Source organism: Apus apus, chromosome W (assembly GCF_020740795.1).
Source record: "Apus apus isolate bApuApu2 chromosome W, bApuApu2.pri.cur, whole genome shotgun sequence".
NCBI classification, from domain to species: Eukaryota; Metazoa; Chordata; class Aves; order Apodiformes; family Apodidae; genus Apus; species Apus apus.
Window position 1 is genome coordinate 2,192,062 of NC_067311.1, and position 15,301 is coordinate 2,207,362.

Here is a 15,301-nt window from a genome sequence, read left to right on the forward strand (position 1 = left end):
TGCGATTTCAATGACACAAGCATAATTATTCTTTTTAAAAAAGGTCACAGACATGATAGCTGTAACAGGTACTGTTGTAAATGCTGACTATGCAGTTATGATCAGTCATAATGGCACTGAAATGCATGTGGTTCAAGACAGAGACAAGTGCACAACAAGACATAGTAACAAAGTTTTAAGAACTGTAATTATTTTATATGACTTTCCTGAACTTTAAATACAAGTAATCTTTAATTTTTTGAAAGAGATCAACTATAAAATAGTTCCAGGTAAATTTGGATTTAACTCATAGATAATCTGAGAATATTTCCCCAAATCAAAGGTTTATGATATAAAATCTTACAAATGGCAAATTTGTTTCTAACATCAATGGGTCAGACTTTAAAACATTTCACATTATAGTGGAAACGTAAGTGAAGCATACAGTTCTGATTGTAAGGGCTTTCCGAAACTGTAAAATTATGTTGTGTTTTGATACAATTCTGAAGAACTGTTAGGCTGACATGATGCAGTTAATACAGAGTCAGAACAGAGTTTGGTACCAGGAATTAAAGCTACTTCTTTCTTTATTTGGAAAACTCTAAGGCAGCCCTGATTAGGCAGACCATAGGCAGACCTATGGATCTGTTTTTTTAGGAGCTGCCTCCTCAAAAAACAGTTTCACCACCAAACAGGCCTCCAGAGAACAAAATCAAGAAAGTGAATCCTGCAGATTCTGCTGTTGCTGAGCCATAGCATCATAGAAGCATAGAATAATTTAGGTTGGAAAAGACCTTTAAGATCATAAAGTCCAACCATTAACATAACACTACCAAATCCACCACTAGACCATGTACCGAAGCACTACATCTACAGGTCTTTTAAATGCCTCCAGGGATGGTGAGTCAATCTCTAGGCAGCCTGTTCCAATGCTTGATAACCCTTTATGTGAAGAAATTTTTCCTAATATACAATCTAAACCTCCCCTAGTGCAACTTGAGGCCATTACCTCTTGTTCTATCACTTGTTACTTAGGAGAAGAGACCAAAACCCACCTCACGACAACCTCCTTTAGGTAGTTACAGATAGCAAAAAGATCACCTCTCAGCCTCCTTTTCTCCAGATTAAACAACCCCAGTTTCCTCAGCCACTCCTTGTAAGACTTGTGCCCTAGGCTTCATCCTGGCTCAAACCAGGACAACCCTTCACCAGCTTTGTTACCCTTCTCTGGATACACTCCAGCACCTCAATGTCTGTCTTGTAGTGATAGTCCCAAAACTCAACACAGTATTTGAGGTATGGCCTCACCAGTGCCAAGTAGAGGGAAACAATCCCTTCCCTAGTCCTGCTGGCCACACTGATACAAGCCAGGATGCCATTGGCCTTCTTGGCCACGTGGCCACACTGCTGGCTCATATTCAGGCAACTGTCGACCAACACCCCCAGGTCCTTTTCCACTGGGCAGCTTTCCAGACACTCTTTCCCCAGCCTGTAGTGCTGCATGGGGCTGTTATGACCCAAGTTCAGGACCCAGCACTTGGCCTTGTTGAATGTCATCCAATTGCCCTTAATCCATCAATCCAGCCTGTCCAGATCCCTCTGTAGAGCCTTCCTACTCTCAAGCAGATCAACACTCCTGCCCAACTTGGTGTTGTCTGCAAATTTCCTGAGGGTGCACTGGATCCCCTCATCCAGATCATTGATGAAAATATTAAAAGAGAACTGGCCCCAAAACTGAGCCCTGGGGAACACCACTTGTGACCAGCCACCAACTGGATTTAACTCCATTCACCACAACTCCAGCAAAGAGTACACCAGTTTATGCTGTGAAAAGCCAGTTTCTTCAGGAGACTACTGTGGGAAATGTCAAAAGCTTTACTAAAGTCCAGGTAAAAAACATCCACTGCTTCTCCCTCAGGTTAATTGTTAAAGTACAATCACGACCATTCCTTTTATAACTTTATAAAATATAGACCTAATAACAATATCATAGTTAAAATTCGAGAGGAGTCAGGTGAGGGGAAAAATTAAGGGAATATATGTCCTAAATTCACACTTTTTTTTTTTATTGCTTTTTTTTTTCTGTGGGTTGTTTTTTTTAGCTGCCACAAACTACACTCGCAATATGGACAGTAGTACCTCTAACTATTAAGGTGTGAGAAAATAAAATACCTAACATGCTCTAAAGACAAGAGCATACCTGTATCTTCTCCTGATGTATAGTCTTAGCAATAATAAATCCTGTAGGATCTAACTCTTCCATTCCATCCCTGTAATTGCTTCCTTCAGGTGGGTGGTCTTTCCAAAACTGAGCCCCTCCTTAGGAAGTAAATAAAAATGTTTACCAGTTGCCTGAATTAAGGGAGATCTCACTGGCTTTTTCCCTTTCCCTGTTGTTATAAGGAAAGGAGACAACATTTTGTTAAACACATATAAAACTCTCAGCAGTTTTAAAAAACTGTCCCCAAAGCCATCACTGTAAACCTGAATTTAAAAAGTATCATGAAAAACTATTAGCCTCTGGCTTCTATTGAAAGGATCACATGAATAAAACCTTTTGCTTTTTGTAGTTTCTGTTTGATAGAATAAAATTTTAAAAGAAAACAAATGCATAGAGAAAGAAGCAAAGAGATTAAATATTATAGATTAAATACTAATATAATGCTAATAGAAAGAAATTGACTTTTAAGGAAAATATTACAATTTGAATTTTTGAGTTTAAGGACTGTTTTTGTTAAACTTGTCACTCATAATCACAATGAGGAGCAAATGCAGTAAATTTATTTGGGTAGCTGATACATATCCAACTTAAGCCTCAAGGATAAATATTAGAATTCGTTTCTCACTATTATTAATTCTTTATTGTTCCTGGGTAACTTGCTCTAGTTGACCTTGCTTGAACAGGGAGGTTGGACTAGATGATCTCAAGAGGCCCCTTCCAACTGCAAGCATTATGTGATTCTGTAATACGTAAACAATCTGGATTCAGCAAAATACTTAAGTGTAATTCTAGCTATAAATATGCATGTACTTCAGCAAAACTACTTCTTTGCTTATCATTAGGCATAAGTCAAGAGAGAAATTGTGCTGTAAGCTACTCTGTTAGGAATTAAGTAGGAAAACATCATCATATGCTCTTCTGTTGCCGAGTAGCTTTTCCAAGAAGGAATCTCCTACATTCTTTGCACTAAGATACTGGGACACTTACATTTGGATAAGAATTTCCCCTTTATTTTACCAGAAATTATTCATTATAAAAACAGGAATAGTAATTTACAGTTTATTTCCAGAATCAGACTTATAATACAATATTACAACTCCTACCCAATAAACATGCAGAGTTTGACTACATGAGTGGTTTCAGAGTAAGGATTAGAGTTGGATGAGAGCAGTTACTTTTAAAACCTAAGAGAACATAGAGAGCATGAGGCGTCGCTTTTGCTTTACCTATTAAACTGCCTTTATCTCAACTCACAAGTTTTCTCACTTTTACCCTTCTGATTCTGTCCCCCATCCCACTGAGGGGAAGTGAGTGAGCAGATGTGTGGTGCTTAGTTGCAAGCTGGGGTTAAACCATGACAGGGAGCAGACATTATTTAATAGTTCATTCAAGCACTAGCTCTCAATTTATGAGCCAGCTCTACCTCACCAAATTGCTTCCAGCAAAAGCCCATTTCAGCTGCAATGGAAAAGGCTGCAGACAGAAAGTTGTGAATAACTCATGTACAGAAATGTGCAGCTGGAGCTGGCTCAAGGTTTCTCAGTGGCTTTCACAGCAGTCACGCCAACCTTCACATCAACCTCTTTCTGACAGCAGCAACAAAACTGGCCAAACAAATTATCTCTTCTACACATTTACGTGGCACTTGGTATAAATTCAGGGATCATGGAAGTCAAGCCTTTCTTCTTCTTCTGTCCATGGCTGGTGTCCAGGGAGGATTCTGTCTATCCATCTCCTTTGATCCCTAGGCCCTCATAACTCTACCCTCAGCTCCTGTCTACTCTGCCACTATCTCTGGCAGCAGTCTGGGACATTTCGGAACTGCTCACTGCCAAGGAGAGTGCCGTGGGAATTGCTGGGGGTGGGGTGAGGTGATAGGGGTTTTGCACATTCCTGCACATACTTGTATATATATTTGTACATGTTTTCTTTTATCATTAGTATTTAATTAAAGCTCTCTAGTTTAGTTTTCAATCCAGAAAGTGTCTCTCCTTAATCTATCTCTCCTTTCCCTATCTGGGTGGGAGGGGGAGGGGATCGAGAGCATTGTTGTCATTAGTATAATTGCCGATCCTGAGTCAAACCGTGACAATTATTGATTGGTGCCCAGTGTGGGGCTATATCTTAAGCCCAGCTATACATTCTGACTAATTGGCTGAATGTTTAGAATTCCACCTTTGGTGGCAGGATTCCCTGAGATAGCTATGGGCAATGCTTCTGCTGAATATATTGACAGGTTGAAAACTGAACAGACAGTTTCTGCAATGTTTCTGCTGGACCTTTTTCCCCAATATGCAGTCGGATATGTGGTATGCAGCTGGGATAATACTGCTCTGTTGTAGAGGGCTTTTTAGCAAGCAATGGACATATGAGCAATCCAGCCTTTACTGAAAACACCTGGGCCCCCCTGACCAAGGACTTTCCCATGGGAACCAGCTGATAAAGTGAGCAGCGAAGTAAACAACCGGATGTGCCGAAGAAGGAAGTGGGGCGGAGAGTTCTGACTGCGCATGTGCGTGCTTAAGGCTAGGCACCAATCACTGTTTAGATCGTGGCAAGCTTTGAGACAATTGACCAATGACAAGTGTAGTTCTGGACACGTAGACACAGGAAGAGACCATATAAGGTTGATGGCGCGTAAAATAAATTGGCATTCACCTAATCATATTGATTCCTGTGTGTCTGTCTGTGATTCCCTCCCGCACTCTGTGTAGCTGCTCTTGTTATTGTTTTATGGTTTATAGACAGGACTATAGCCATAATTAACTGTGTAATTACCTATCTAGTGATCACAGGGGTTTTGATACTGATCTGTATGGTGGCACTGTATGTGTATAGTATGAATCCTTATGTGAATAGAAAGCTCTATGTTGGTAATGGCATTAACAGGTTCAGTTTTACTTCTCACTTTTCTCTCAGGCTGAGCCTCTCAGGTTTTGAACTAAATAGCATTGTTTCAGTAGGGATGCTTCTGCTGAATGTTTATAATGTATTGTGGATGCAAAGAGTGAGATGTTGTTGCATTCACTGCCATTCTCTCACAGGCAAGGTTGCTGCCACCACTGCTGCTGCAAAGACTACGGCCACTTGCACTCGATCCAAATGGGCAAAAGCTAATCCTGTGACCAAGGGTAAAGCAAAGGGGAAAGGTCCCAGCCCGTATACTTGTCCAGAATCTCCAGAGATTTCACAAAACCAGGAAGAGGATGAAGAAGATCCTTCTCAAGGAGATGGAGGAGCAGGCCCCTCTCAAGCAGATGAGGACAAGGATCTTATAAAACCTTTCTCTCTAAAGGAATTGTACCTCATGAGAAAGGACTTTACCCGCAATGAAGGTGAGCCGCTTCTTTTTTGGTTGCTCTGATGCAGTGACAGTGGGGCTGATACCTATGATGTAGATGAAAGAGAAGGCGAGCAGTTGGGATCCCTGGCCAGAAATGCTGGCACTGACAGAGCAATTGGCAGAAAGCCAGGAACTACCACCCTATGGAGCTGACTTCTTTCAGCTGTAAGGGAGAGATACCCCCATAAGGGTGGCATCGACTGGTGCCGAAGCAGAACACCCACTCTTGAGAAAGCCATCATGTGCGAGAGGTGATCTATGATAACCAAGGGATTACAAAACTTGATGACGTCCTGTGTGACGCGCCCATGTTCTGGAGGTTTGTGCAGGCTGTACCAGCAGCACATGCCCGTATATTCTCCTTCATGGGATGTTGGAATGTCTATGAAAGACCAACTGTGGGTTAATTGGCTTCCATAGAACAACAGTACAGAGACACGTTCTCTTGTTCCCATGCTGAACAGATAGGAAGGAAAACCCCAGTATCTCCCTAGAGACAATTGGGTTCATTTTGCAGCCAATAAAAGGAGACGCCCTGCAACAAGCCAGCAGCAAGAGAGACAGGACCCTCTCCAATGCCACCTGTGGGGTCTCTTGCATGATTATTATAAAGAGGACATGAGAACCTGGGACAACAAACCCACCACTTTTCTCAAGATAAGCATACCTGAGCTACAAATGCAACAAATGTAGTAGATGGTCCTTCAAGGAAGAAGGCTGCTCCAGTGTCCAGCGACCAGTCCTCCAACCAGGATGGTGCAGATGCTCAACATTAGAGGTGCCCTGCCTCCAGGCAGGGGGAGGAGAGGGACAATTGAGTTTACTGGACTGTGTGGATTCGGTGGCCTGGCACATTAGAACCGCAAAAGTATAAAGCCTTGGTGGACACTGGTGCACAGTGCACACTAATGCCATCGAATCATAAAGGGACAGACTCTGTCACTGTTTCTGGAGTGACAGGAGGATCTCAACAACTGACTATTGTGGAAGCAGATGTGAGCCTCACTGGTAAGGAGTGGCAAATGCACCCCGTAGTAACTGGCCCAGATGCTCCATGCATCCTTGGCATAGACTACCTCAAAAAAGGATATTTTCGGGACCTGAAAGGGTATCGGTGGGCCTTTGGTATAGCAGCTATAGAGAATTAGGACACTGAACAGCTGCATACTTTGCCTGGCCTTTTAGATGACTCTTCTCTAGTGGGGTTGCTGAAGGTTGAAGACCAACAGGTGCCAATTGCCACCTCAGTGGTGCATAGATGACAATATTTCTGATCCCCATTCATAAGCTGATCCGGCAATTGGAGAGCCAAGGAGTGATCAGCAGGACTCACTCACCCTTCAATAGTCCTATCTGGCCAGTGTGAAAGCCTGATGGTGAGTGGAGGCTGACAGTGGACTATTGTGGCCTGAATGAGGTTACAGCACCACTCAGCGCTGCTGTGCTGGACATGGTAGAGCTTCAGTACGAGCTGGAATCAAAAGCAGCCGGGTGGTGTGCCATTACTGACATTGCTCATGCATTCTTCTCTATTCCTCTAGCACCAGAGTACAGGCCACAGTTTGCTTTCACCTGGAGGGGAGTTCAGTACACCTGGAATTGGCTGCCCCAGGGGTGGAAGCACAGCTCAACCATCTGCCATGGACTGATCCATGCTGCACTGGAGAAGCGTGGAGCTCCAGAACACCTGCAGTACATTGATGACATCATTGTGTGGGGTGACATGCCAGAAGAAGTTTTTGAGAAAGGTAAATAGATCATCCAAATTCTTTTGAAAGCTGGTTTTGCTGTAAGGAGAAGCAAGGTCAAAGGACCTACACAAGATCCAGTTCCTGGGAATTAGATGGCAAGATGGACATCGCCAGATCCCAATGGATGTGATTAACAAAGTAGCAGCTATGGCCCCATCATCTACTAAAAAGGACACTCAAACCTTTTTAGGGACTGTTGGTTTCTGGAGAATGCATATTCCTCATTACAAATTGTGAAGCCTCTCTATGAGGTGACCCAAAAGAAGAGTGACTTTAAATGGGGTCCTGACCAACAGAAAGCTTTTGAGCAGATTAAAAATGAGATTGTGCAGGCAATGGCCCTTGGACCAGTTCAAACAGGGCCAGACATCAAAAATGTGCTCTACTCTGCAGCCAGGTACAACAGTCCTACCTGGAGCCTCTGGCAGAAATCACCAGGGGAGACTCGAGGTCAAGCCCTGTGATTCTGGACCCAGAGCTACAGAGGTTCCGAGGCCAGCTATACTACAGCTGAAAAGGAGATACTGGCAGCATATGAAGGAGTCAGAGCTGCTTCACAAGTGACCGGCACTGAAGTGCAGCTCCTCCTGGCCCTGATTGCCAGTACTGATCTGGATGTTCAAGAGTAATGTTTCTTCTATCCATCATGCCACCGATGCATCCTTCTCTCTAAATTGGAGAGATATGGGTTTGATGGGTAGACTGTTCAGTGGATAAGGAACTGTCTGGATGGTTGCATCCAGAGGGTATTTGGTCAATGGCTCTAAGTTTAGATGGAAAATGGTGACAAGTGATGTCCCTCAGGGGTCCATACTGGGACCAGTGTTGTTTAATATGGGCTTTAAACTAAGCTCAAAGGGGGAAGGGGATAAAACCAGGCTCACTAGAGATGAGCCTAAAGATGGTCTTCTGTCTGCCATCCCACTTGAGGTGGGAAATGGTGATAAATGCAACAACAAAAACACAGGGCTCGCTAATAGGTTGCTAACCATGGAAGTGGCTGAGAATGGTTAGATACCAAAAGTGAAAACTAATTGCTTGACTCCCTCTCTGAAATGCTTATATACCAATGCATGGAGCATGGGGAATAAGCAGGAGGAGTTGGAGATCTGTGTTAGGTTGAATGGCTATGATATAGTTGCAATCACTGAAACACGGTGGGAAAGCTCCCATGACTGGAATGTTGTCATGGGTGGATATGTACTATTTAGGAAAGACAGAGAAACAAGGTGAGGTGGTGGTGTTTCTCTGGTGTCTCCAGAGCAACTGGAATGTATTGAGTTCTATCTAGGGGGGAGGTAGGACAGGTTGAAAGCTTGTGGGTAAGAATTAAGGGACATGCAATTGGAAGTGAAAATGTTGTGGTTGTCTACTATAGACCACCAACCCAAGAAGAAAATGTTGATGAGGCCTTCTACAGTCAACTAGAAGAAGCCTCTAGATCACACTCCTTAGTACTTATGGGTGACTTCAATCACCCTGATATTTGTTGGAAAGCCCACACAGCAAAGCATGCTCAGTCCAAAAGGCTCGTGCATCGATGATAATTTTCTAATGCAGGTAGTGGAGGAACCAATGAGGAGAGGTGCACTGCTGGACCTTGTATTAACGAATAAAGAAGGTCTGGTTGGGGACGTTAAGGTTGGGAATAGCCTTGGCAACAGTGACCATGACATGATGGAGTTTAGTATTTTACAAGGAAGAAGCAGGGCAATAAATAGAATTACAATCCTGGACTTCCATAGGGCTAACTTTGGACTCTTCAAAGATCTACTTGCAGGAATTCCATGAGCTAAAATTCTGGAAGGAAAGGGAGCCCAGGAAAGCTGGTCAGTTTTAAAATATCACTTCCTCTAAGCCCAAGATAGGTGCATTCCTCTGAGTAAAAAATCAGGTAGAGGTGGTGTCACAAGCTGATGCCGACACAGAGGGTACCTGTGGGAAATGGTTCTTCTTCCCCACATAAGTCTAAACAAAATGCCTTTTAAGTCAGCAAAGGCCTTCTGCTGATTATACCCAGCTAACAGACCAAAACCAGGCCTGCTGCTCAAGGACAAATGAAAGCAAAACAACAGATGTGGTACAAGGCAGGAAGGATGGGCAGCAAGTTATGCATTGCCCCTACTAGTTACCACCCTAACTTGGGGCTCATGGGTGCTAATTGGCTCTGGACAGTGACACTGGCTGGACAGGGAGGTCACTGGGGTATAAAAGGTGATGGGTTCAACAAGGTGAAAAGGGTGGCCTGCTCGGACGCTTCTTGCGTGGGACCCTCCCCCTGCTGTTCCTCGGACTTGCTCTACTACGGAGCCTGGTGCTGGGACTCTGCCTGCGGACCTGCCTGCCTGCGGACCTGTCTGCCTGCGGACCTGTCTGCCTGCCCTGGGGATCGAGCCTGAGTCTTGACGGTGAGTGTGCCGGGATTCTGACCCCTGGTGCACTGGTTCCTTCCTGTAGCCATCAGGGCCGGGCCGGAGACACCCCGCCCCCCCCCCCCCCCCCCCGTTTTGCTGCCTGTTGCCGGGGAAACCAAACCGCTGCAGTCGCCACCACTGCCGAGCCGCGAGGGCTGCCCCCCCCCGCCCCCGAAATCACGGACTTCGGGACCCTGTCGTAGCTGCCAGCTAAGGAGAGGAGCTGCTGCTACCTGTTGGGAGGAGGCCACCCACTATCGCCACCGTCTCTGCCACTAGAGAAGAAGCTGCCTCACCGCGAGAGGGTAACAACTCCATACAACCCTTCCTCTCCCCATACTTGCACACACACAGCGACCTCTTTAAGGAGGACTGTAGTCGGGCTTCCTCCCTCCTCCCTCCCTCTCCTTTGATCTACAACTCCACAACTCTCTCTCGGAGAGAACATCTTAAGGGCACAGTACTTTTTTGCATTACCTTCCTGAAGGGCATAGTACTTTTGCATTACTTCCCTCATATATCCTAGGTATCCATTTGCCATTTTTACATTTTCCCTAAACCTCATCCCTCAGTTTGTGTTAACTCTTAATAAACCAATTAATTCGTAAAATAAACATTGGTCTCAGTAGCAATTTGTGAGCGTGGTGAGGGTGATATTCTAACCTCCGCCCTAAAATACGGTCCCGCAGTGGTCGTTCCTCTGTGAGAGGCGAGTGCCACGTGTGAGCCCTCGGTCTTATTCAAAAAGCCCTCCACATTGGGGGGGAAGTCGCAGAAGCATCCTGACAGCCTGACAGCCGGTAGCCTCTAGCCTCTGTGTCAGCATTGGCTCGTGACACTACCCACAGGTGGTAAATGACCTGCATGAATAAGCAAGGATCTTCTGAAGAAAGTCTCCTGGAGAACAAATTTACAGTTTGTGGAAGAAGGGACTTGTCACTTGGGAGAACTATAGGGATGTTGTCAGAGTATGTAGGAAGGCAACAAGGAAGGCCAAAGCCCTCTTAGAATTTAAACTGGCAAAGGAAGTAAAAGAGAACAAAAAGAGCTTCTTCAAACATATCTGCAGTTAAAGGAAGACTAGGGAAAATGTGGGCCCACTGCTGAATGAGGTGGGAGCCCTGATAACAGAGGATGCAGAGAAGGCAGAGCTGCTGAACACCTTTGCTTCAGTCTTTACTAAGACCAGCCCTTATGAGCTTCTGACCCTGGATATAAGAGAGGAAGCCTGGAGGAGGAAGCCTCTCCACTAGTCAATGAAGAGTAAGTCAGAGATCAGTTATGCAAAATGAATGTACACAAGTACATGGGCCCTCAGTGTTGAGAGAGCTGGCTGATGTTATCACCCTACCATCATTTTTGAAAGATCATGGCAAACAGGAGAGGTGCCTGAGGACTGGAGGAAAGCCAGTGTCACTCCAGTCTTCAAAAAGGGCAAGAAGGAAGATCCAGGAAATTACAGACCAGTCAGCCTCACCTCCATCCCTGGAAAAATGATGGAGCGGCTCATTTTGGAGGTCATCTCTAAGCACATGGAAGAAAAGGTTATCAGGAGTAGTCAGCATGGATTTACCAAGGGGAAATCGTGTCTGACTAACATGATAGCCTTCTATGATGTTGTGACTGAATAGATAGATGCAGGGAGACCAGTGGATGTAGTCTACCTTGACCTTAGCAAGGCTTTTGACACAGTCTCCCATAACATCCTCGTGAGCGAGCTCAGGAAGTGTGGGATAAAATAACAGTGAGATGGATTGAGAACTGGCTACACGATAGAGCCCAAAGAGTGATGATCAATGGTGCAAGAGTCCAGCTGGAGACCTGTGACTGGTGGAGTCCCCCAAGGATCAGTGCTGGGTCCAGTCCTGTTCAACATCTTTTACAATGACCTTGATGAAGGGACAGAGTGTCTTCTCAGCAAGTTTGCTGATGACACAAAGCTGGGAGGATTGGCTGATTCACCTGAAGGCTGTGAGGCCATTCAGCAAGATTTGGACAGGCTGGAGAGCTGGAAAAAGAGGAACCTAATGAGGTTCAACAAGAGCAAATGCAGAGTCCTGCACCTGGGAAGGAACAACAAACCACACCAACACAGGTTAGGAGGTGATCTGCTAGAGAGCAGCCCCATGGAGAAGGACCTTGGGGTCCTGGTGGACACCAAGTTATTCATGGGACAGCAATGTGCCCAAGAAGGCAAATGGTATCCTGGGTGCATTAGGAGGAGTGTGTCCAGCAGATCAAGGGAGGTTCTCCTCCCCCTCTACTCGGCCCTGGTGAGACCTCACTTGGGGTATTGTGCCCAGTTCTGGGCTCCCCAGTTCAAGAGGGACAGGGATCTACTTGAGAGAGTCCAATGGAGGGCTATGAGGATGATTAAGGGACTGGAACACCTGCCTTACAAGGAAAGGCTAAGAGACCTGGGGCTTTTCAGTCTATAAAAACATGAGGGCTGGGCATCAAGAAGGCAGGGACAGCCTCTTTACACTTGTGCCCTGTGATAGGATGAGGGGCAATGGATTCAAACTTGAGCACAAGAAGGTCCACATCAATATGAGGAAAAACTTCTTTACTGTGAAGGTGATGGAGAACTGGAACAGGCTGCCCAGAGAGGTTGTGGAGTCTCCTTCGCTGGAGACTTTCAAGACCTGTCTGGATACCTTGCTGAGTGATCTGCCCTAGTTTTGGTCCTGCTCTGGCAGGGGGATTGGACTCAATGATCTTCAGAGGTCCCTTCTAACCCCTAACATTCTGTGATTCTGTGATTCTGTAATATCTTCATTATTGATATTGATAAGGGCATTGAGAGCATCATCAGCAAGTTTACTGATGATACCTGGGTGGTGCAGTCGATATGCTAGAGGGATGGGATGCCATCCAGAGGGACCTGGACAAGCTGGAGAAGTGGGCCCAGGTGAACCTCATGAGGTTCCACAAGGCCAAGTGCAGGGTCCTGCACCTGGGCCAAGGCAACCGGAGATATGAATACAGGCAGGGGAGGACACACTTGAGAGCAGCAATGTGGAAAAAGACCTGGGAGTACTAGTGGACCAAAAGCTGGACATGGGCCACCAATGTGCAATTGCAGCCCAGAAAGCCAACCACATCCTGGGCTGTATCAAAAGAAGTGTGGCCAGAAGATTGAGAGAGGTGATTCTGCACCTCTACTCTGCCCTGGTGAGACCTCACCTGGAGTACTGTGTCCAACTCTGGAGCCCCCAACACAAGAAAGATGTGGACCTGCTGGAGCATGTCCAGAGGAGGGCCATGAAAATGATCAGAGGGCTGGAGCACCTCTCTTATGAAGACAGGTTGAGAGAGTTGGGGTTGTTCAGCCTGAAGAAGAGAAGGCTCTGGGGGGACCTCATAGCAGCCTTCCAGTACCTGAACGGGGCCTACAGGAAAACTGGGGAGGGACTTTTTACAAGGATTCTTGGCCAGGAGTTAGAGTTGACGAGGCAGCAGCAGCAGCGGTAGCGGCAGCAGCGGCAGCAGCAGCGACTACTGAGGTAAGCCTGAGGTGGGGGTTCAATCGTGCGGTACAACGGGTTTCCGAGCTCAGGGACCCCACTCACCAGCTGGGCCCCAGCGTGAACCAGGAAGTCCACAGCAGTCAATCAGGCACGGAGGGAGATTTAATAGCCCTTGGGGAGTGCGGCAAACAAACAGGAGTGGGCAAACAGGAGTGTGGCATGTCCATGAGGCGTGGCAGGCAGTTTGCACAGGGCAGTTCACGTGGGCAGGGAGAGCAGGGAAGGCAGAGCTCGAGCATATTGGCAGGCATCTGTGGCACACGTCTTTAGTGTCTGTCCCACAGTGTCATACAGGGAAATATGGTGATCACTCAGCGCAGAGCCAGAGCTGCACCTGTGGCTGGGGGGTCTGCACCATCCACCCAGATGGTGAGAGATGCCTCCACCCAGACAGAGGTAGGGAAGAGGGAGGAAGCCACGTGGACCACAGGCTGTGGAAAATGCCTAGAGCTCTCCTACGGGGCAGGGACTGATGGCAGTCCTGAATGTAAATGGTGTATGCAAGTGGATGACCTTCAGCAGGTGGTGGCTGAACTGCAGGAGGCAGTGAGAAGGCTGCAGGGGGAGCTAGACAATCTTTTTCAGGTGCATACCGAGGCAAACCTACAGCCTAACTCCACTCATCACATAACTCCAGCAACAAACACAGAAAGGAGGGATGTAAATAAAGATAATGAGAAAGAGGAATGGATAACAGTGAATGCAAAATCCCAAAGGAAGAACAGACTCCCCTCCAAACCCAAGGTGCCCCTGCAGAACCATTTTATAGTTCTGCAGACCGAGGGAGAGAAACTACCCATGCAACATAAGTTGCCAGAGCAAAGGAAGGAAGTCCACTCAGCTCACCACATAACAACCAGTGCCCATAAGAAACAGCGACAGATAATAGTAGTGGGAGACTCTTTTCTCAGGGGCACTGAGGGACCCATTTGCAGACCTGACCTGCTTAATAGAGAGGTCTGCAGCTTACCAGGGGCTTGAATTAGGGACATTACTGAAAGATTACCAAAACTTGTACACTCTACTGATTACTGTCCTCTCTTACTATTTCATGTTGGTACCAACGATACTGTTACGTGTAACGTGAAAACTATACGGAAGGATTATAGAGCGCTAGGAGCAGCAGTGAAGGGCTCGGGAGCACAGGTGGTGTTCTCATCACTCCTTCCACTCAAAGGAAAAGGGCAGGAAAGGGCTGACAGAATTGGAAAAGTGAATGAATGGTTGAAGGAGTGGTGCCATAGTCAGGGCTTTGGCTACCTAGACCATAAGGCTCTTTTTGCTAAACCTGGTCTACTGGGGGCCGATGGGGTCCACCTGTCAGAGAAAGGGGAAAGAGCCTTTGGCTAGGGGCTGGTCAATTTAGTTAGGAGGGCTTTAAACTTGGGATGCCGAGGGAAGGGATCCTCAGCTCATTCCACGCCCACCATGGTGAGGACAGAGCTACTAACAGATGCCCTGGGCCTGGAAAAGAATCATGGGCCAACAGGGAAACGTGAGACTGCTTCAAAGGGGGCACATCTCAAATGCCTCTATGCAAATGGATGAAGCATGGGGAATAAACAAGAGGAGCTGCACACGTTGGCATGCCTGCAGGGCTATGATGTTATTTGGATCACTGAGATACGGTGGGATGGCTCCTATGACTGGAGCGTGGGGATGGCTGGGTATAAACTGTTTAGGAATGAGAGGGATGGCAAAAGAGGAGAGGGTGTTGCCCTCTATATCAATGACCAGCTGGAGTCCATGGAGCTCTGCCTGGGGATAGATGAGGAGCTGATGGAAACCCTCTGGGTCAGGATTAAAGGGAAGTCAGGGGCAGGAGATATAGTGGGGATCTGCTACAGGCCACTCAACCAGGATGACCAAGTGGATGAGGCCCTCTTTAGACAGATAGGAGCTGCTTCACACTTGCAAGCCATGGTCCTCATGGGGGACTTTAATCACCCTGACATCTGCTAGAGGGACAACACAGCAAAGCACCAGCATTCCAGGAAGTTCCTCAAGTGCATTGATGACAACTTCCTCCTCCAAATGGTAGAGGAACCAACCAGAAAAGGAGC

The 15,301-nt window shown here is 46.5% G+C and overlaps 2 protein-coding genes across 4 annotated transcripts in view; one reads left to right on the forward strand and one right to left on the reverse strand.

Moving 5' to 3' along the window:
- LOC127395183 (uncharacterized) overlaps nucleotides 1–15,301 on the forward strand; it is a 432,114-nt gene that overhangs the window by 247,519 nt on the left and 169,294 nt on the right. The window lies entirely within an intron of this gene.
- Nucleotides 1–15,301, reverse strand: part of LOC127395192 (guanine nucleotide-binding protein G(q) subunit alpha) — a 150,013-nt gene that overhangs the window by 16,169 nt on the left and 118,543 nt on the right. The gene's annotated exons all lie outside the window — the stretch shown is intronic.